Raw genomic sequence first — 22,764 nt, 5'->3', positions numbered from 1 at the left:
AAGACTGTGGGATGGTTAGCAACAAATTCCTTATTTTAATATTTACTGAAACATATCTGTATGACAGGAAGTTCAAATCTCTGAGGAAAGAAATTGAAGATCTCGGGAGAATGGAGAGATCTCCCATGCTCATTGATTGGCAAAATTAATATATTAAAAATGGCCATCTTATCAAAACCAAACTATAGATTCAATGTAATCCACATCAACATTTCAATTCTTTTCTTCATAGAGTTAGAAAGAGCAATTTGCAAATACATTTGAAAGAAAAATAAACCCAGGATAGCTAAAACTATCCTCAACAATAACGAACTTCTGGGGGGTATCACCATCCCTGACTTCAAGCTGTATGACAGATCAATAGTGATAAAACTTCATGGTGCTGGAACAGAGACAGGCAGGTAGATCAGTGGAGTTGAACTGAAGACCTAGAAATGAACCTACACACTATGGTCACTTGACCTTTGACAAAGGAGCTAAAAACATCCAATGAACAAAAGACAGCATTTTCTACAAATGATGCTAGTTCATCTGGCAGTCATTATGTAGAAGAATGCAAATTGACCCATTCTTTCTTCTTGAACAAAGTTCAAGTCCAAGTGGATCAGAGACCTCCACATAAAACCAGATACATTGAAACTAATTGAAGAGAAAGTGTGAAAGAGCTTAGAACAACATAGGCACATGGGAAAGTTTCCTAAACAGAACACCAATAGCTGATACTCTAAGATCAAGAATCAACAAATTGGACCTCATAAAATTGCAAAGCTTTTGTAAAGCAAAGGATACTGTCATTATGACAAAACAGCAACCAAGAAAATGGGAAAAACTGCCAGTCCTACATCTGATAGAGGGCTAATATCCAATATATACAAATAACTCAAGAAGACAAGCTCCAGAGTACCAAATAATCCTATTAGAAATAGGGTACAGAGCTAAACAAAGAATTCTCAACTGAGGATAACGAATGGCTGAGAAGCACCCAAAGAAATGTTCAACATCCTTAGTCATCAGGGAAATACAAATCAAAATAATCCTGAGATTCTACATTACATCAGTCAGAATGGCTAAGATCAAAAGCTCAGGTGACAGCAGATGATGGTAAGGATTTGGAGAAAGAGAAACACTTCCATTACTGAGATTACCAGCTGGTACAACCACTCTAAAAATCAGTCTGGAGGTTTCTCAGAAAATTGGACATAGTACTACTTGAAGACCCTCTTATACCACTTCTGGGCATATACCCAAAAGATGCTCCAACATATAACAAGGACACATGCTCCACTAAATTCATAGCAGCCTTATTTATAATAGCTAGAAACAAGAAAGAACCCAGATATTTTTCAACAGAGGAAAGGATACAGAGAATGTGGTACATTTACACAATGGAGTACTACTCAACTATTAAAAACAATGACTACATGAAATTCCTAGGCAAATGGATGGAACTAGAAATAGGAACTATTTACCCAGTCACAAAAGAATACATATAATATGCTCTCACTGATAAGTGGATATTGGCCCAAAAAGCTCAAAATCCCCAAGAAACAATTTACTGACCATATAAAACTCATCATAAAGAAGGAAGACCAAAATGTGGATGCTTCAGCCCTTCTTAGAAAGGAGTACAGAACACTCATGGGAGGAAATAAAGGGACAAAGAGTGGAGCAGAGAATAAAAATAATGCATGTACTTTAAAAAACAGCTTTAAAATGTCCAAAAATATTAAACAATTACCAGGTGGCTAGAAACCCTCAACTTATGTAACCAAAATTGATTATGTTTAAGAAAGAATTGTGCTTAATTGCACAGAATGAAATATTCTAAAACAGACTTAAAAAAAAGAAGCACCATAAATATATCAAATGGTGAATTTAAAAAAAAGAACTTGTTACTTTAAAATGTTGTTCGAGTGAAGAAATTATTTGAAATATTTAAATTCAAGAAAATGAAAAAGAATTTTTTGATAATTTATATTATTTAAAACACACATAATAATGTTCAATCTTTACTAACTTTGTTTTTATTTGGGCAACTGCTACTTTATGTCACTAATAATCTAAGATACAGTTCTGTTTTTAGATCCATTACTACCACTGCTAAGGTAGGTGACTGGTGTTAGAACACTGTCAAAAGAATAACTCATGGTGAACAATGCCTTAACCATGTTGCAACCACTGATACACAGAACTCCTACATTTTTTTTAATTTCTGTTCCTTTGTTTATGTCTACTTAGGATATTTTCAAATATTCAATGTATAAAATAGATTTCATTACAATATGACTTTGTATATGTCATATACTTTAAAGCTCAAATGACACTCTATTTCTCTTTTTTAGTGTATTGCTATAGAAGATATTTATTTTCTTACTTTTTAAAAATTCTTTAATCATTTTTTATAGTCCAGTCTTTATACCCCTCCCGGTCCACCCTCTGGTTGTTCCACATCTCATAGTTCCTTCCTCCATAACCAAGAGAATATCTCCACCCTCTGCCCCCAGCCCCCCACATTCCCTGGGACCTCAAGTCTCTCAAGAGTTAGGTACATCTTCTCTGACTGAGTCCAGACCCAGCAGTCCTCTGCTGTATATGTGTTGGGGGTCTCATATAAGCTGGTATGTGCTTCCTGGTTGGTGACTGAGTATCAGAGCAATCTTGGAGGTCCAAGTTAGTTCAGAAAGCTGGTCTTCAGCCTTCCTATAGGATCACCCTTCTCCTTATCTTCTTCCAGTGCTTCTCTAATTTAACCACAGGGGTGACCAGCTTTGAACCACTGGTTGGGTGTAAATATGTGCATCTGACTCAGCTGCTTGATGGGCCTTTCAGAATGCATTCATCCTAGGCTCCTGTTTGTAAGCACACTTTAGTATCAGTAATAGTGTCAAGTAGATACTCACTAATAAGTGAATACTAGCATATATATATATACATATATATGTATATATATATATATATATATATATATATATATATATATATATATATTACCCAAGATACAATCCACATAACTCAAGATGGTTAACAATCAGAAGGGCCAAAGTGAGAATGCCTCAATCCCTTTTACGAGGAAGAAGAAAGCAATCATGGATCGGAGAAGTGGAAGAGAAAAACCAGGGTGGGGAAAAGTACAAGGAGCAGAAAAAGGGAATATGATCAGGAATTGGGGGAAGGGGGTTGCAGGCCTAAAGTGGGACAGGACTGAAGTGACAGGAGCCATTATAGGACAAGCTGAATACTAGCAGGTGATCTTCCTGAGATAGTCTGTTTCAGATTACTATATAATCTGTTACAGATTCACTTTTATAAAGCAAGGCCATAAGAGAATTTATTTTAGGAAAGATTCCTGCTATTAACATGTTTTTCTTATTATTAAACATATAACTAAAAATCACTAGGTTTTAGTCCACTCTTTTGGAGCAGATCTCTGAAAATCTATGAAGATATACTGTCTTGTAGTGATGCTATATAGACAAATAGATGACTTCTTAAATCTTAATGATGGTCCTATAAGAATTCCTAAAATTATATCAGTGATTATTAAGCTCTTCTATAGTGGGACTGCTATTAGGTTCTTTTCTGATAGTCAAAACTGCAGTGAGAACTCTGAGTATTCCATGTATCACCAGTTAATTGCTCTTAGATAGTAACCAGACTTTGTCCTATTCAGAGGGAGTTCTAAAAGGTTGTAAAACAATTAACCAAAGGTCATAAAAAGGAAACCAACTATGTTTTATAGGTGCTAGGACAGAAGATAAAATACTGACTGGATTTATCTACACAAAACTTTACTAATAACTTAGTTATGGTTTTCAATTTACAACGAATAGGTGATAGATGTTTAGCCAGATAATTACGCCTAGTGGATATGCATGTAAACTCTCTATTGTAAACTTCTATTTCAATTTAAGATTTGATTTTGTATGTAACTTTTGATGACCTTTTAATGTGATCAAGTATTCTGAAAGATGCTTAAGTGAAGAGGACAAAGAGAAGAGTCAAAACTGAGCTGAGAGGAACTGAGCTGAGATAAAGTGTTTTAGACAGAACACCTTTCAGACAGAACTGAACTCAAGAACTTAGAAATATAGGCATAGCTTTGTAAGAAAAGGCATCGAGAGTAAGAGCATTGTTGTGATTTCAGAGCAAGAGGAGAGAGCATTTAAAATTAGAATGCAAAGTGGAATAACTTAGAAGCTATAGACAACATAAAAAACTGAGAGAGCAATATGCAGAATGCAGAGAGAAAGAGGAAAAATGAAGAAGCTGCAGAAGGAGCAGGCAGGCGTCTCCTTACCATGGGACAGAACAGGTCCTTTCTTAATAACAAGGCAGGCTGAGTCTTATTAAGAGGAACAAAGCTTTTTTTCATTCAAACTTCAGTTTAATTTATTTAACATTAAAAGAGTAGAAGCATTTTCTTTCTCTTATATTTTTGGTTGTGAGCCTAGCCTTTAATGGCTGAGTCATCTCTCCAGCCTGCTTTATGCAATAAAGATTGGAGCTCATGTTTCATGCAGAATGAGTTCTTTCTGCACAGGTCTTTTGTTCCATATGCATATGTAAATATAGATGCATTGTGTAAATATGTAATTGTGAATATATGTATATGTATGTGTAAGTATATGAGAATGCATGCATGAGTCTATATGAACTTACATGAGTTTATGTATATTTGCTTATGTAAAAGTTTTTCTTTGTGTGAGTGTTATTCTCTTCTTCTGATCCAATATAAGTTTATTGCTCCATACTTTTCCCTAGCCCAAAAAGAAAGAGGCATCAGAACAAAAGATTCTAACAATTAATCCTTTACTTAATCTCCTGCTGTTTTAGCATGAGGTGCTAAATGCCAGAGACTGCAGTTTATGTCTCAGAGGCAGAAGGCAGGTCAGCTTCAGTAGCATAGTAACTTAGATAAGTAAACTTTATGATTATACAGCAACCCTGACTAAGACAAAGTCTTACCTGTATTTCTTAAGACAAAGTCTGACCCTCCACCAACTCTCTTCCCCCTCTGCTGCCTCAAGAAGAAGCAACAAAAAAGAAAAACCCAGCAGGGGCTGGCCCCTGGCACTAAAGCCCTTGGGACCAGCTGAAAGAATGGAAAAAGCCAACCTCTGGAGGTAGTAGGTGGGAGACCCGCTAGAAGGAGGTAAGAGACTCTCAGGACTTAGATGAAATGTCCTACACTGGGGAGAGCGAACTTGTAGAGTCCACCTCCAGTGGAAAGACAGGCCATCAAGTGTCATCCACAGTCAAAAACTCTGACCCAGGACTGTTCTTGTTTGAAAGAATTGCAGGATCAAAATGGAGAAGAGCCTAAGGAAAAGGAGGTCCAGTGACTGGCCCAAATTGGGATCCAACACTATAATTATTTCAACACTAACAGTAATTCCACATTCTTATCTTTTAATAGTCTGATATCCTGTTCCTTCAGGTATAGCAATGAAAGCAATTCAAAACTGGCATTTAACTTTTTTTCTTTTTATCTGGAGATAACATAGCTTAACATCAGCAACATTTGAATAAATACATTTTGACCCATATAAGTATTAACAACACCCTCAACATACTACATTAAAAACACTCATTAAGTGCTCCTAGCTAGAAAAACTATAGTTAACTCTAATTAGTCCATGACTCTGTTAGTAGCTATATGCTTGGCCAGGTAACTTCAGGATATCAGTTATAAATCCTGTGGAGAATAAGTTTGTCAAACAGGTATTATAACTTGTTATCTGTTTCTCAAAAGCTTTATGACAAATCCTACACTAAATTTCATTTCCTGCCCTCTAGAATATTTCTAAAGAAAGAATGGACAAACCTACTTTAGTTATAATAATAAGGTCCAAATTCTTTTCAGTTGGTTATACTTAATTCTTTAAGTAAAACAAATAAAACTTCTGTCCACATTTTAATTAAAGCCACTGATTTCACATTTTTTAAACTTCTTTGAGAGTGTTTATATAGTTATATTATAAAATAGTTCTTAGTTTATTTCAATTAAATGCTATAAGACCAACAGAAGGAGAAAAAGGCGTGTGAAATGCTTAATATTACAGTATTCCACAGAGGTTAGTCATTTTGGTGCTTTAGTCATGGATCCTCTGTCACTAATATATCATATACCTTTGAATACAAGTCTTTTTTTAACAACTTTATTTTACAAAACAAAGATAAATGTACAGATTTTAAGCATTTTTGCATAAAATTATACAATACATTTTTGTCGGTACTTTTTTTTCAGATTTTAAAATAATTTTTACATAAAACTGTATGAATATATTTTTTAGTCAGTACTTGATTTTTTAAAGGTTTGATAGTATGCATTGAAAACTTAATAGTTACAATGAGCATAAAGTACATGTAAAACAAAATGTAACATGGAAATAGTCAAAGTTTTTTGTTACAAGTCTTAACATAGCAATATTCTTAACCACAAATTCTAGGAAGTAATAACCTATGTAGCATAGGTAGCTTTTATATGTGCCTCAATGGCATGCCCAGAACAATGTATCAATTATTGTTATTATTGAACCCTCAAGGAGCAGTGTTGCTGTGCATAAAAGTAATAATGCCCAAGACAGCATGTTATCAACTGGAAAAAATGATGCATTCCCTCACAGCAAAACATCTTTAAAAACTGGCTGATCAAATATTCTTTATGGATTTTTAAGGTTATTGATACCAATAAAATATGAAACGTGATTTTTTTTGTTTTTTAAAGACTGCCATTATTCCTCATCAGACACTTATATACACATGAGCACAGCAGATAGGAAAGTATTACTCTGATAGGTGTTTGTGGCATTAATTGACTTTTCAGGTGGATTCAGCAATCTGGAGACCCTGTAGTTAGGCTTAAGGCAACTTCCACCTTATAACATGTGGATTTAACTCTACTCTGGATGAAGGATAGCATCTTGAACAGTAAATGGCTTGTTAAATGGTATTGGAACTAGGGCAAAAAAGACAGACATTTCTGTTTTCAGTGACAAGGATAAAGTGAAGTTTTAGTCTGTGTGATTCACACAGACAGGGACATTAAGTCATGATTCTTCATAGAAATAAGGGCACAATAAATACATCTACTAGAGGACAGGCATAGGCAGAAATAACCCCATTCACATTGCTGTGATGACTTCAGACTGTAAATTCCAAAGAGCAGGAATACAGCCTCATAGTTCTTTTCATGTAGCACCAAGCAGAGTAAAACATTGATCTTTCTTTTATTAACAAGAAGTTGAAAAAAATTGAAGACAACATGTTTAAAGAAAAAAGAACAAGGTGAAAATATATCACTTTTCTCATCTTGTCTACTTCATTGACTTTTTTCACAAACCTTACTTCCTTAAATCTCTTCCCTGACTCTCTCAATTAACAAGCAGCCCTTTGTTCAAAGATGACTGTATTCCATTTCCATGCCTCCCATGCAAAGTTGAATTCACAACTCAAGTATATCCAAATCTGAAAGTCAAGTCTTGTATTAGTCAGTTCTCTATATAATCTCTCCCATCACATGCCCATAGTCACCAATTTTCCCTTTTTAAACATTTGTTGGCTTCTTTTTTGTTAACTTTTTTATTGGATATTCTCTGCATTTACATTTCACATGTTATCCCCTTCTCCAATCTTATCCCCCCTACCCCTCCCATTGCCTCAGTGAAGGTGTTCTCTCTCTCCCAACTACCCATTCCCAACTCAGTACCTTGGAATTCCCCTACACTGGGAAAACAAGCCTTCACTAGACGAAATGCCTCTTCTCCCACTGATGCCAGAGAATGCTATCCACTCCTGCATGTGTACCTGGGGTATACAATCAGGAGTGGAATAGCTGGGTTTTCAGGTAGGACTATGTCCAATTTTCTGAGTAATAGCCAGACTTATTTCCAGAGTGGTTGTACCAGCTTACAACCCTACCAGCAGTGGAGGAATGTTCCTCTTTCTCTGCATCCTTGCCAGCATCTGCTGTCATCTGAGTTTTTGATCTTAGCCATTCTGATTGGTGTGAGGTAGAATCTCAGGGTTGTTTTGATTTGCATTTCCCTGATGAATAGGAATGTGAAACACTTCCTTAGATGCTTCTCAGCCATTCGATATTCCTCAATTGAGAATTCTTTGTTTAGCTCTGCACCTCATTTTTTCATAAGATTGTCTGATTTTCTGGAGTCTAATTTCTTGAGTTCTTTGTATATATTGGATATTAGACCACTATCAGATGTGGGATTGGTAAAGATCTTTTCTCAATCTATTGGCTGCCATTTTGTTTCCTTGTCAGTGTCCTTAGCCTAACACAAACTTTGAAATCTCATTAAGTCCCATTTCTCAATCCTTGGTCTTAGAGCACAAGCCATTGGTGTTCTGTTCAGGAAAATTTTCTCTGTGCCTATGTGTACTAAAGTTTTCTCCATTTTCTCTTCTAATAGTTTTATTGTACCTGGTTTAATGTGGAGATCTTTGATCCACTTGCACTTGAACCTGGTACAAGGAGATTAGAAAGGGTCTATTGTCATTTTTCTGTATGCTGACTGCCAGTTGAGCCAACACCATTTGTTGAAGAGGCTGTCCTTTTTCCATTGAATGTCTTCAGCTACTGTGTCAAATATCAAGTGACCATATGTGTGAGGATTCATTTCCAGATCTTCTATTTGGTTCCACTGCTCAACCTGCCTATCTCTGTACCAGTACCATGTGGTTTTAACACAATTACCTTGTAATATTGCTTGAGGCCAGGGATGTTTTATTGTTGCTGAGGGTGGATTTCTATATTCTAGGTTTTTTTTTAATTCCAGATGAATTTGCAAATTGCTCTTTCCAGCTCTATGAAGAATTTAGTTAGAATTTTGATGGGGATTGCATTGAATCTGTAGATTGCTTTTGGTAAGATGGCCATTTTTAAAATGTTGATCCAATTCATGAGCATGAGAGATCTTTCCATCTTCTGAGATCTTCAATTTCCTTCTTCAGAGATTTGAAGTTCTTGTCATCCAGGTCCTTCACTTGCTTAGTTAGTGTCATACCAAGGCATTTCATAGTTTTTGTGACTATTGTGAAGGGTATCATTTCAATAATTTCTTTCTCAAAAGGCTTACCCTTTGAGTAGAGGAAGGCTACTGATTTGTTTGAGTTAATTTTATATCTAGCCACTTTGCTGAAGTTGTTTATCTGCTGTAAAATTTCTCTGGTGGAATTTTGGGGTTCACTTAAGTATACTATCATGTCATCTGCAAATTGTGATATTTTTAATTCTTTCTTTCCAATTTGTATCCAATTGACCTTTTTTGCTGTCTAATTGCTCCAGCCAGGACTTCCAGTACTATTTTGAATAGGTAGGGGGAGACTGTGAAGCCTTGTCTAGTACCTGATTTTGGTGGGATTGCTTCAAGTTTCTCACCGTTTAGTTTGATGTTGGCTACTGGTTTGCTGTATATTGCTATTATTATGTTTAGGTATGGGTCTTGGATTCCTGCTCTTTCAAAGACTTTTGACATGAAGGGGTGTTGAATTTTGTCAAATGCTTTCTCAGCACCTAGACAGATGACCATGTGTTTTTTTTCTTTGAGTTTATTTATATGATGGATTACATTGATGGATTTCTGTATATTAAACCATCCCTGTATCCCAGGGATAAAGTCTACTTGATAATGGTAAATGATAGTTTTGATGTGTTCTTGGCTTCGGGTTCCAAGAATTTTATTGAGTAATTTTGTATCAATGTTCATAAGTGAGATTGGTCTGAAGTTCTCTTTTCTTGTTGGGTCTTTGTGTGGTTTAGGAATGAGAGTTATTGTGACTTTGAAGAATTAGTTGGAAGTGTTTCATCTGACTCAATTTTGTGGAATAGTTTTAAAAGTATTGGTATTAGGTCATCAATAAGTGTCTGAAAGAATTCTGCACTGAACCCATCTGGTCCTGGGCTTTTTGGGGGGGGGCGGGTCTTTTTATGACTGCTTCTATTTTTTAGGTGTTTTGGGATTATTTAGATGGTTTATCTGGTCCTGGTTTAACTTTGGTATCTGGTATCTGTTTAGGAATTTATCCATTTCCTCAAAATTTTCCAATTTTGTTGAGTATAGGCTTTTGTAGTAGGATCTGATGATTTCTTTAATTTCCTCAATTTCAGTTGTTACATCTCCACTTTCATTTCTGATTTTGTTAATTTGGATACTTTCTCTTTGCCCTCTAGTTAGTCTGGCTTAGGGTTTATCAATCTTGTTAATTTTCTCAAAAAACCAGTTCTTGGTTTTGTTAATTCTTTGAATGGTTCTTTTTGTTTCTATTTGATACAAATACTTTTTTATTTATATTCAATAAGGCACACTGGAGCATCAGAGCATTTATTTCCTAGTAGCAGTTCTATGAATAAGGCTTTTACTTCAACTTCACTGATAAGGGCATGAGAGCTTTTTGAAAACTTAATCTAATATGTAATATTTTTTTTGAAGTTTTTATTATGCAAAAATCTACAGACAGATTGACAAAATAAGCAGCATGTTCACCTCACAAAACCCTAATAACTATTTGAAGATTAACTACTTCTTAAAGTGTTTCTAATAAGTCTAGAGATAATTATTTAAATGTTGAGTAACATATTGATTAAAATATTTATTATGTCATTAGACAAAAGAGAAAAAAACACAACTACAGAAAATACTCCAGAATAATAATTCCTGTTCAAAGTATTGTCTCCACCCTATAAAGACATGAAGAGCATTCGTAAGTGGGAGCTTACAAATGCTCATAAATTTGTTACCAATACTTCATGAGCATGTGTAGCTCAGCAGGCTTCTAAAACTCCGCTGAGCACCCTAATGGTAGATCAGGTAGACAATCAAAATCTAGAATCTGTTTTAAAATCAATAGTCTAAATAAGTTGTTCTTTTACACATCATGTTATTATAGGACATAAGGCCTTTGAATAAGAAAAACAGGGTGTTCAATTGTTCACCTATTCTCCCATTTGTTATAATGGGAAATCTCTATCAACATAAACAAACTAAGTATGTCCAGGAGACATTTTCACTTACATAAACATTAGAGGATGGACTTTCTTCTCTAGTAGTCATGGTAAAAAAAAAAAAAAAAAAAAATGCTTTACCCAACTGACATATCAGTAAAAAAAGAAAGCAAGTTCAGTTCAACCTCTAAAAATAGCTTTCAGAAAATACATTGCCAGAACTTTAAAAAATATTTAGAATTTTAACATAAAAGTATAGGGCCAGATGGAGAAATGAGAAATAAAGCCTTTCAGAGAAGCACCTACCTTTTAACAGCCCTTCCACAACCAATCTGTTATAACCGTTGGGCAAATAGAGGCATAGATAATTACTGTCATAATACTTTTGTAAAGCTATTTAAAAGCACTTAAATTTTATGAGCTTTTGCCTTAGATTCAAATTGGTAAATTTCATAAAAGGCATTTTTCATAAAATGCTACCAAAAGAATGACTATCAAACAGACACCAGTATTTTCTAGAAATGAAAATGGTTATTAATTAAATGTATCCCTCTTCCCAATAAGTAATTCCTTAGTAAATGAGAGATTAGAATAACACACCCCTTCAGTGATATATCGGGGAACTAGCATCTTTATACCACATCATGTTCCTTGAGTTAAAAAGGGGGAAAAAAGCATAGAGGGTATAACTGGGTAATTAATGTCCTCCCATGGATGCTGAGAAGAAAGCTTTAATATAGGAGGAAGCTTAAAAAAACATTAATTTTAGAAGAATTAAATAAAACTTTTGTTTTGAACTACATTTACTACATGAACCAATAAATAATCCAAGACTTCAAAACTGGAATGACTCTATAATTAGAGTCTGTGTTTCTAAGCTGTGAGCAGTAAATTTACTTTTAAGATTAGGTCACAGAGTTCTCAATACAAACAGTAGAAATGTATTCTGGTTAATTTAAGTAAAAAGACATTTACAGAGAATAGTACATTCATGAAAATCCCAAGGCAGCCAACATACCAAGCTCTGCAGTCGGATAACGTGCTGAAGGAACAACACTGACCATATTGCTGTTTTCATCAGGAACACTCAGCAAAGGCTATTTCAAAGCAGTCATTGAACACCAGCCACTACATAGGAAATTCTGCCACTACTGCCTCCATTAACCAAAATGGAGGTTGCAGTGTCTCTTGTTTGTTGCTAATTTATAAATTAAAGTCTTACCTCTGTGTATCTAGTTAATGGAAATGGTTTATATAATGATATCATCAATGAATAAGAAGCAGGGCCAGTGACAAAGAAGGATTTCTACAAAGCATGAAGCTAAAACAAAGATTTTGAAAAGTGATTTAAAAACATCAAAGACAGCAGGAGTATGAGAGTGGTAAGAATACTATCATGAGCTGAGAGTCTGCACATTGCTGTGAAAGAACAGCTGATGTTGATGCCAAGTCTGGAGCTGCCAGACTCTCATCCATCTCTGGCTGCTCTCTCTCCCCAAGCCTTGATTTGTCTGTGGTTCACCAAGGTTTGCAATTTGTGCCTCTGAGCAACCCTCTAACTTGACCGGTGCACTATAAACTTAATTCAAAACTTGCTCTTGCTTTACTCACAGATCCCAAATATTACTTCACAGACCACTATGTGCTCCACTGTCCATCACCACACACCAACCACATCTTTCATCTTCTATCATGCTGTTCTATTTACTCCAAGTCGCTGATCATTTTCTTTGTTTATTTTTGGCCAATTTGCCTAAAAAATGGGCTCAGTGGATAGGAGGGATCTTTTTAGTCCTACATACTGTTGTGTTGTTTGCATCTAGAACAGTGTATAATATACCTTATAATATGTGTTGCTCAATGAATGAGTCACTAATATAGCTAAATAGGCCCTTTGAGAAAGAAATACAGGAATTGGGAAGAGTGCTACAGTATTTTTTTTTCTTTCTTTTTTTTTTTTTTTTTTTTTTTTTTTTTTTTTTTTTTTGTGATCCTACAATGAAACAAGGCTTCTGCTTGATTTCCAATTTAAAAACTTTGACAAAAAAAGATTCAAGATGTTTCAAGGCACAACTTCTCTTTTACTTAATTAGAATAGGGTTTTTTTGGTAAATGCTATATAAAAACACTAAATAAGACATATAGTAAGTACTATGTGTTCATTTATATGGTATAATCCTCCAATCAGGTTGAATATACATCTCTCCAAAATATCATTTCTTTATGGTGAATATTTTACAAAAAAAAAACCTTTCTTATAGTTTGTTGATAAATGATACTCTATTTCTTAAGAATTGGTATCCTGGTATCCTGATCAAAGTATATCGCAGTTCCTTCCTGCTATCAAGTAGTAACAGAATACCCATTGAATAAACATTTCTAAACTTTACTTGCCCCATCAATACTTCTGGCCCCTAATAAATATTACAATACTTTCAACTTTTATTAAATGAGCTATTTAGATTGAAATAATGTGGCACTTGTCATTTTATGCTTGGATTATTTCACTTAACATAATGTTTTTATGGCCAAATAGCACTCTATGTTACATGTACATTTTTGGTTACTGTAAGTAGCATTTCATATAATTTGAGACTCAAAATATTTCTTTAACATACTAACCTCATTCCCTTTGGATATATTCCCAATAGTAGGATGACAGGATTATAAAGATTTAGTTTTAACATTATTTTCCATAGCAGGTTCACTTAGAACCAGTATGTTATTCAAGGTTCCATTTTTTTTTATATATACCACCAGCACTAGTGTCTAAAAAAAAAAAAAAAAAAAAACACTTTTATTCTAAATATTATGAAGTAATAAGGCCACTGGGCTTTGTTTGCATTTCCATGATGATCAATAACACTGATATTCCTATATTTAAATTTGGCCATTTATATGTTCCTTTGACAACTATCTATGTAAAAAAGGGAGGGCACTTTATCTTTATCTAATCAAACTTGATTATTTTGTCTTTTGTGTACTGTTCTTTTCTTCTTAAAGTTAAGAGCACAATAAACAAAACAAAGAAAATTCTGATTAGAAATGAACAATGAGTCTCACAATTACACATTTCAGAATCCAAATCCCAGCTCCTAAATTTCACATAAGCCTCTATTACCTACATATCTAAAGATCTCATTATAAGAGAAAATGTTCTGATACTTTATAATTAGAAGTCAATAAAATTGTTAATTGATGAAGAAATACACCCACATGCTCTTGAAATGCTAATGGTTACTTCTTAAAGTAATACAGTCAGAGTCCTCTTGGAAGAAACAACAATGGCCTTTAATTTTATACAACTAATATTTATTGAAAACCCTGCTCTGTGACAGGCATGTGCTTTGCACAGATTGAAGCATCTAAATTTTTTCCTATCTATTAATCATAAACATACTTCAGTCTCCAAAGATATTGTTGTCACTAGACATAAGAACATAAGACCAAAGTATAATCTTAGTTTTTTCTTTCATTTTAAAGGATTTATTAAGTAAAACAGAATATGATATGCTAGCTACTAAAAACACTTTAATTACTTCTTTATAAAATAAACATACAAGAGGAAAACTCAACAAAATGTGACATACCCAATATGCTACAGGAACCTCAAATGAATGTACCTAACCCAAACAGACATAATTTGAAAAGGTCTTTCATGAAATTATTCATAGCATCCTACCTGAAGGATGAAGGCCTAGGCAGAAGAAAAATGGGGAAAGGAAGCCAAACATGACAAGGAAAATTTTGCAGATATTTTTGCAGATTACAAATTTGTAATCATCTAGTGCAGCGTTTAAACACTACTTGCCTATGAACCTGGACAGTCACCATATCCCAAAAAAGGAAGAATTTGGAACAGAGGGCTGTCTCTAAGCCTCTTTACAATCACTATACCAGCAAAGACTGAGTTCCATTTAACTCTGCTCTCTCTTTCAGAAATAAAAAATTCTTTTTATTAACTGCTATCCTAGCACTAGTTTTCAAATTTGATTTTGAAGTAAAATTTTAATATGTACACAGGTACATTAAATGCAATCTTCAATAAAGTCAGACCCCTCTTCTCTCTTTTTATAATTCTTTTTTTTTATTAACAACTTCCTGAGAAGGGTTGTACCTTTGTCTTTCTCTGTGCTTAGAATGCTTTAGTTTACTTAGTTTTACTGATCTCTAATTCCACCAAATAGCGTCCTTCACTTCCTCCTGTACACTGTTGTTTTACTCTTAGCAACTTTCCTTTTAATAAGTTTCTTTCTTGCTAAACTACTATAAAGGTTTTGACCTTTGTATGCTAAGTATAATCTTTATTTCCCCCTCCCCTTTGAACTTATTTTTTTTTTATCTTGGAATATCTTTAAAATTACAGAAAAGTTGAAAAACCAGTACAAATCTTTTTCTGAGGAATCTTTCATAAATCCAGCTTTAGATGTAGTAAATCCCTATTTAGTGTTCTAGACAAGGCTTTAGTGTTCTAGATCACTAAGATCTAGATCCCTACATCTAGATCAAGATCTCTAACCAGTTCAAATGAGGTGTGAATATCTGAGAACCTGGGACAAATACTTTTAATCCTACTTATAATAATTAACCAGAAAGTTTTCAATTTTTATCTTAAGATTGCACATTTATTTAATCCCCATCTTTTCTTTTTTTTTTTTTAGATTTTCTGTTCTACAATAAATTGTCACTATCTTCAGACACAACAAAAGAAGGTGCCTGAATCTCATTACAGGTGGTTGTGTGCCACCCCACCATATGGTTGTGGTTGCTGGGAATTGAACTCAGGACCTTTGAAAGAACACTCAGTGCTATAACCACTGAGACATCTCTCCAGGCCCCAAATTCTTAATTCTTATCTAATTTATATGACATAGAATCAGGCATCTATATTTCATAAAGGTATTTTAGGTAACTTCAGTGTACAACCTGAGCTGAAGCCACTTGTCCTAAATTACTGGCCACTTTCAATCTAATGGGCTTTTCATTTCCTCCAAACAAGACAAGTAACAGTTGTCCAGTGTGTTACTGAGACAATGAAATAGTCAATGCAAAACACTGATTTCTGTGCATACAGAGTTCTACAGTGCTTAGAATGCTAACTGCAAATTAACTGCTACATCCATTGCAACAAGCAAGAGGACAAGTGAATGCCCATTTCCTCTCAATAGTTTTTTAGGAGTATCCTTTCTATACTGTCCTCCTAGGACTAGACTGCTCTCTAATTCCCAGCCATCAAGAGGACATTTAAAAGGGGCAGAGAGTTCAGTGTTAGAGTGAAGTCACTGTAGAAATCGCCAAGACTTTAGAGAATGTGATCTAAGCATCCTGTGATTAATTCAGCAGACCATGCAGCTGAGACTGGAGCACAGGGAGCCCCAGTTTATGTGAGACAGAAACAGCTTTGTATAGGGACCATCTAACGTGTGGCTAGTTAAACCTAAGCTGCTTATTTCAGAACAATGAGTGATCATAGCTGAGTAGCAGCTGGATTCCTTAGGAGAGTTCTCTAAGAATCATCTGGTTTAAAACTGTTGCTCCTAAGATTGACTGAAAAGACCCCAACAAAACTAAAACAGTGGCCATATTGTCATTAAAATTCAAGCAAGCGGAAACCAGACATTAAAAAAAATGGTATTGGCTTCCAACCCATAAAACTTTCTCCAACTCCTACAGGTTCAGTCTGCTTTTAAAAGGCTAAAGGTTCATCTTATAGTCTTTTTCTGAGTGATTTAAAAAGGTATAGCTTACATTTAAAAGATGCTAAACTGAATTACTGCCTCCTCTGAATTAGAAAGAAATACAAAGAAAGCAAATCCTGTCTCCTTCTAAACAAATTAGACTTTAGCATCTTTGCCCAAAAGTATCACTCATTTGAGTACCTAGACTTATGACTCCTTTACAGCTTTGGCCTCTTCAAATCACTGTATCATAACACTACCTTTCTGGCCACATAGTTCCCCCACTACCTCCTCCCATCTATTTCTTGTAATGTTCCCACATGACAGAACTAAAGAGTTGGTTACCTAGATTCTAAAACTTGCTAACATAGTACATAAAATACTCTAAGGTTGAACCATTTCAAAAGTGAAATTGTACTACATAAGATTGCTGTGGTTATGTTGTCTTTGAGACAGATTTGCACTGTACAGCTCTGCTTAGCCTGGAATTATCTGTGTAACCAAACTGTTCTTGAACTCAGAAACCTACCTATCTCTTCCTCCTCAGTGCTATATTAAAGGCATGGCCACTATACCCAGCTATACAAACTACTTTATAAATGACTTTTCCCTGACACTAGTTTGTGATAACCTATCATTAAATTTTTCATTCATTAGTGATGTGACAGGTTTGTTGAAAATGTGTATTGCAAGTGCTCCCTGGACAACCCTAAGGACCTGAATATGACTTCCAGATGGAGCATGGTGATGTATTATTGTAACCCCAGCACTGGAGAAAGCCAAGATACAGAAATCTCTAGTATTTGCTGGCCATCCAACCTAGATTAATTGGCAAGCCCCTGAGGAGCAACAATGGAGGTTGACTTCTGACATGCACATACACGCAAACACACACACACACACACACACAAATATTTACATTATTAGGACCCATTACTGATCCAGAAAAATCTCTCTGGGATAGTGAGTCCTACATCATTCATCATAACCTTTTAAGTAACCCCTGCATACTTTTTAAGTAAACTTTGAGAGCCATTAAACCACAAAAATGTTTACAAATTCTTAGGGAAAATTTACCAAAAAGTGGAAGTTTTTAAATTTATTTGTTTTGGTTGGACAAAGAAATGCAAAAGGCTACCATCCCAGCTAGTAAGCTGCTGGCACTCTACAATTAGATTTGAAAGCTACTCTCAAGGATGCGGTAAGCATTCCTGTGTTAAGACAGATGCTAAATGAACTCACTTAGATTGACTAACTGAACTATGAGATTCTGAGACCAAATAATCTTCAGACTAAATAATGCTTCAGAGACAAAAAAGAAAGAACTACCTAGGAAGATGGTTATGAAGGTGATAGGTAGAGGAGAGACCAGCATCTCCTCCAGGCATTACTACCATTCCTGGCCCATTTTGACTGATCTGGTGACATCACACAGAGCCTGTGGGACTGTATGCATATCAGAGGTGCAATTTATTTTTTATTTCAAAGTGACTAAATCTAGTGATTGTTTGCTAGTTAGCCATAGGACATTTTTACCAGCAGACACTGAATATTTTACCAGTTTGGATGACAAAGACTTCATTATTGCAAATTATCTTTCATTCAAAATTCTACAAAGTTAAGAAAAATCATAGAAGTTCTAATAATTTGATGTTTTATACTTATAAAAATGCCACACTGTAAACAATTGGCATAAAATTGTTGCATTTTAAAAGGAGATTGTCATTTGGAAGACAGCTGCAATAATGCTTCTTTGTGTTCTCTCCTCAGAGTTATAATTGAATTTTGCTTGGCAGGAAAAGCAGTGATTACACTCATTTCCCAGCATTTAAATAAAATGCCTTCTCAAAGACTGTATTTTTAAACAGATTTCTTGCTATATTTACATAGGTATGACTACCTATTACTTTATAAAGACATATCAACATTTAAACAGATAAGCACATCTCCAGGTACTTGTTTGTCCACATGCGCACCTGCACAAATACACAGACACAAACACACACGTGTGTGTGTGTGTGTGTGTTGAATATATTTATGTATATATTTCTGAAGGTTGACTGAATTGATCCAACCATCATATATTTATAGTAAAAATTATAATTACAGTACCAGACTAAAGTGTTTTATAATCAACTATTTAAGGAATTTCAATTATTCTCTTAACTTTAAATATCATCTATTTACTGACCACTCCTAATTATGTCTCCAGCATAGATATTTCTCCTAAAATGCCCACTCAAAGCGCTAGTTGCGAGTCATGCTAAAAGTACCAATATAAAATCCCTAATGTTCCCTAAACCTTTCCTCCAAAGGTGGCCCTTAAAACATAGAAGATAAGGCTACCCATTTGGTTGCTAAATTTGGCATCATTCCAAATTCTTCTCTTAGCGTGTTATAACCATCTGAATACACTATCTTCAAATTGCTAAAATGCATCATCATTCCTTACTCTGTCTGTGATCACCATCATCTTCTTTAGCAGCCTCCTAATATTCCCCACTCTTCCACCTTTGCAACCATGCAGAATAGTCTCCAAGCAGTAGGTGTATTCAAAAGTATGTATTAGAATCTTCCAGTCTGACATGGCTACAAACTCTAGAAAAGCTCTCTATCATTTTACCATATCATTCGTCTATATCTGCCTAAAATTCCAACCATCCTCCTGCTTCTTTATTTCATTCCAGCCTTCACCTAGCCCATACTACTATTTATCCAACATTCTACAAAAAGAGTTATCTTGAGTTTCTTACAGAAAGATTTCTTTCCATAGGCTACATTACTTTCTTCTTGCCTTACTCATGTCACTGAGAATTCCAAGCTATCTCATGAACACACCAACAATAGCATCTACATTGCTCAGGGTCTTGGCAATTAAGTGCCACACTATAACTGAGATAATTAAAGAGAGTAATGGAGATTATTGACTAGAAATAATTCAAAAACAACCAAAAGACTATCTTTGGATAGTAATAGTAGAGCTATTGCCAGCATCAGTTGTAAAGGAACATGTTGAAAGAAAAATAGTGGGGACTAGAAAAAGATTACAGTAATAAAGGCTGCCTTGCGAAAAGTACTGGAAACTGTTAGAGGGTAGTCATGAGCCTAAGTACCATCTAAAGAAAGGAGCTGAAACTCACATTTCTCCCTGCTTCAGATCTCTTTCCAGGAGACCTCTTAAGACAAGGATCACTGGTTTTCCTTCCAGAGAAGAAACTGTACTGTGAAGGACTGGTGGGAAGATCTGGAAGTAAAAATTTTAGTACAATGCATTGTCCACTAGTCCTCTGTTTTGATTGCCATGCACAGTGAGCAAGCAAATATTATGCATAGTTTAGAAAATAGAGAAACTGGCAGTTCTAACATCTCTTCTTCACCTAACTTACCTTTAGTGAACTTCTTGCTCAGGGTACAAAGTATTCTGTAAGAAGCTTTGATTGATATATTCATGGTAAAAACAAGTAGATTGGATGAGCATTAAAATGTTTAATATTCTCTTGCCTTTTGTAGTATAGCATACATATTATGTCTTTTTTATTTGGTTTTCAAACCAGAATCAGAGACAGCTTTGCTTTACATCAAAGATCATGAATCAGCTCATAATTATCACTAATATTTTTAGATAATTTCTAAACTAGATATGCTTCTCCTGATTCTATAATTTTGGTCATCCTCTATTAACAACAGCAAAGTTTCCTCCATGCTCATTTGATTCTGACCCCAGATCCCTTGACTGAGTGTCCTTTCTTTCTACATTGACCATTCATGCTCTGGATGTAGAGGCTCACATGGAAACAACAGGAGCAGTAGGAAACCCCTGCAGAAAACAAACCCTATTAGTACAGTAAACACCACACAGTTAAGGGAATATTTATTCCCAAACACGTAGAATTGCTTATATTCCACCATTTCCCATTTCCAAAACTGATATTTCAGATGACTCACAGGACAACAAAGGCCTAAATCCACAATAAATATACCTGCTACTAAACATCCTATTAGCCAGTTCCAGGATTGCCCACAGCAAGTGTGACATCACTTTGTAACCTGAAACTTATGACAATAGGGGAACAGAGACACAAAGAGCCCATAACATCCTAACTGGGATTTCGCACAGAATCACATGAATAAAACCTAAGATTTTGGTCAGAACCTGGAAACATTAAAGTCTGAAAAAGAGTTCACATTGAGTCACTTTTCTGACTTAGTCCTGTCACCAAAATTTCAACATGCAAGTAGTTTTAAAGACACTTGTTAAATAAAAAAAAACATAAAAACAAGCATACCTCTCTTCCTTGAAAGAAATAGTTATTACATGTCACAAAGCAGTAGCCCCAATTTACAGGCACCAGCAGAGCAGAGCCTGCTTCATCTGTTTTTGTATTCAAACATTCCAGTCCAAAATGAGAGGAACGTCTGTGAAACAAAGAATGCTTTATTGACACAGAAAAAAACATCTCTCCGTGGGTCCCTGGGGAAGCCATCAGTTGTGTTGTGTACAGTAGGCATCTTGTTCTCATGTGAGTACTTGTAAAACACAGCACCCTCTGATAAAAATGCTCTCAGTACAAAATGTAAACTTATTTATCTGGAATGTGACACCAGCCTATTTGCTAAATGACCCTACAATAAAATAGCTCTCTGGCCATATGGTTCTTAAACCTGACACATAACACCACACAGAGAAATTAGACCTATCAACTGACTTCCACTGTCATCTTGCTTTGTTTTCTCTGGCTTTCCAGATAAGCCTCTTCACTACAGACCAAAGCTGCATACAAGCACACTGATCTGCAGAGTCTGCAGGCAGGCGAGAAGAGCTGTGCTGAGTTACATCATGGCCACCATCTGTTCAGTCATCAGCAGGAACTACAGTGTCAGCTCTAGTAGCTGAGGTTGGTTTTGAAAGCTAAAGCCAGCAATAGGAAAGGGAATATACTCCAGAAGGCCACTAACATCTGACTTTTTGGCAATAATCACAAACTTTTCCACAGAAAGAGAAGAAATAAACTTCATTTAGTATTCACATCATTTATATTCCTAAAAATATCTAAAACCAGATTCTTTGGACGCAGAAGAACAGCTCTTAGCTATACTGAGGCTCAGTTAAGGCACAAGCATCAATATAAATCATAAACAATTATACTAAAACTTTCATTTATTGAGGGGTAATTGCACAACAAGTGAGTAAGTCTTAGCAATCAGATGTCTTAATTATCTCACCAATAACAAAGGCAAACTATTTTAACCTTTTATATGTTGGGATTTTATCTATAATGCAAAGATAATTTGATATACTTTTTTAGAATTTTGGAGAAAAATAAAAGTGAGCCTTCAATAGTGGATATATGAAACAATAAAACACTCTTGTTATAAACACCTGACTAGATTCTTAAAGGTTATTTAGATTTTACAATTGGTGAATTGTAATTATGAGTACACTCAACAGTGAAACAAAGGTACAGAAAGCCACAAACAATTCCTGAGATCATCTGGAACGCTGCCTGAGGATTCCACAAACCTGAAGAATGATCTAAAAGACACTTAGCAAAGATATTTTAGCAGGTTTCTGTGTATAAATCACTGGAATACACTAGGAAACAACTAAGAAAGGAACAACAATCCTTCTGGAAGTATACTGAGGGCACTGATTTTATTAGTGTTACCTTGTTCTGTCATCTAGAGGAACACAGGAAATAACAACAATGAAAGGAGTGGGCAATGTAGACAGAAAGCAAGGATCTATGGGAAATATACCCTGACGCACATTTACTTTAAAGAGCAAAGCTAAAGATGTAAATTTCAAACCTAAAATTCATCTTTACCATAAAGTAGATTTTTATTTTGAAAATGTGTGGTTTGCTAATGGTTCTATAACAGTAGACCCTTCTATATGGAGAGTTTTCTATAGACTCTGCATAAGCTATCTTGCCAGCCTCGCAAAAATATCCCAAAGATAGACAGAATAAAGAGCCAAAAGTCTTTGAGAAGTGTTTTTTTGCTATGCTGACAGGATAGCTTATATGATATGTTCCACATTCAATACAGAAACAGATACTGGCCACATGTTCATAAAGAACATCCAACATGAGACAACACACAATGTGAACTAGCCCTAAATTTTGATCT

The 22,764-nt window shown here is 35.1% G+C and overlaps 1 protein-coding gene across 2 annotated transcripts in view; it reads right to left on the bottom strand.

The window, feature by feature from the left end:
- GULP1 (GULP PTB domain containing engulfment adaptor 1) overlaps positions 1-22,764 on the bottom strand; it is a 235,266-nt gene that overhangs the window by 173,652 nt on the left and 38,850 nt on the right. The window contains exon 1 of one of the 2 annotated variants that reach the window (XM_080933400.1): positions 19,776-19,828. The exons of the other annotated variant lie outside the window; for it this stretch is intronic. The gene's annotated coding sequence lies outside the window, so the exon portion shown is untranslated. Of the gene's footprint in view, positions 1-19,775; positions 19,829-22,764 lie in introns of those variants that run through there. 2 annotated transcript variants of the gene reach the window in all.

This window comes from Micromys minutus, assembly GCF_963924665.1.
Source record: "Micromys minutus genome assembly, chromosome: 19".
NCBI classification, from domain to species: domain Eukaryota; kingdom Metazoa; phylum Chordata; class Mammalia; order Rodentia; family Muridae; genus Micromys; species Micromys minutus.
Note: the sequence above shows the minus strand (reverse complement) of the source record. Positions and strands in the feature narration are given on the sequence as shown.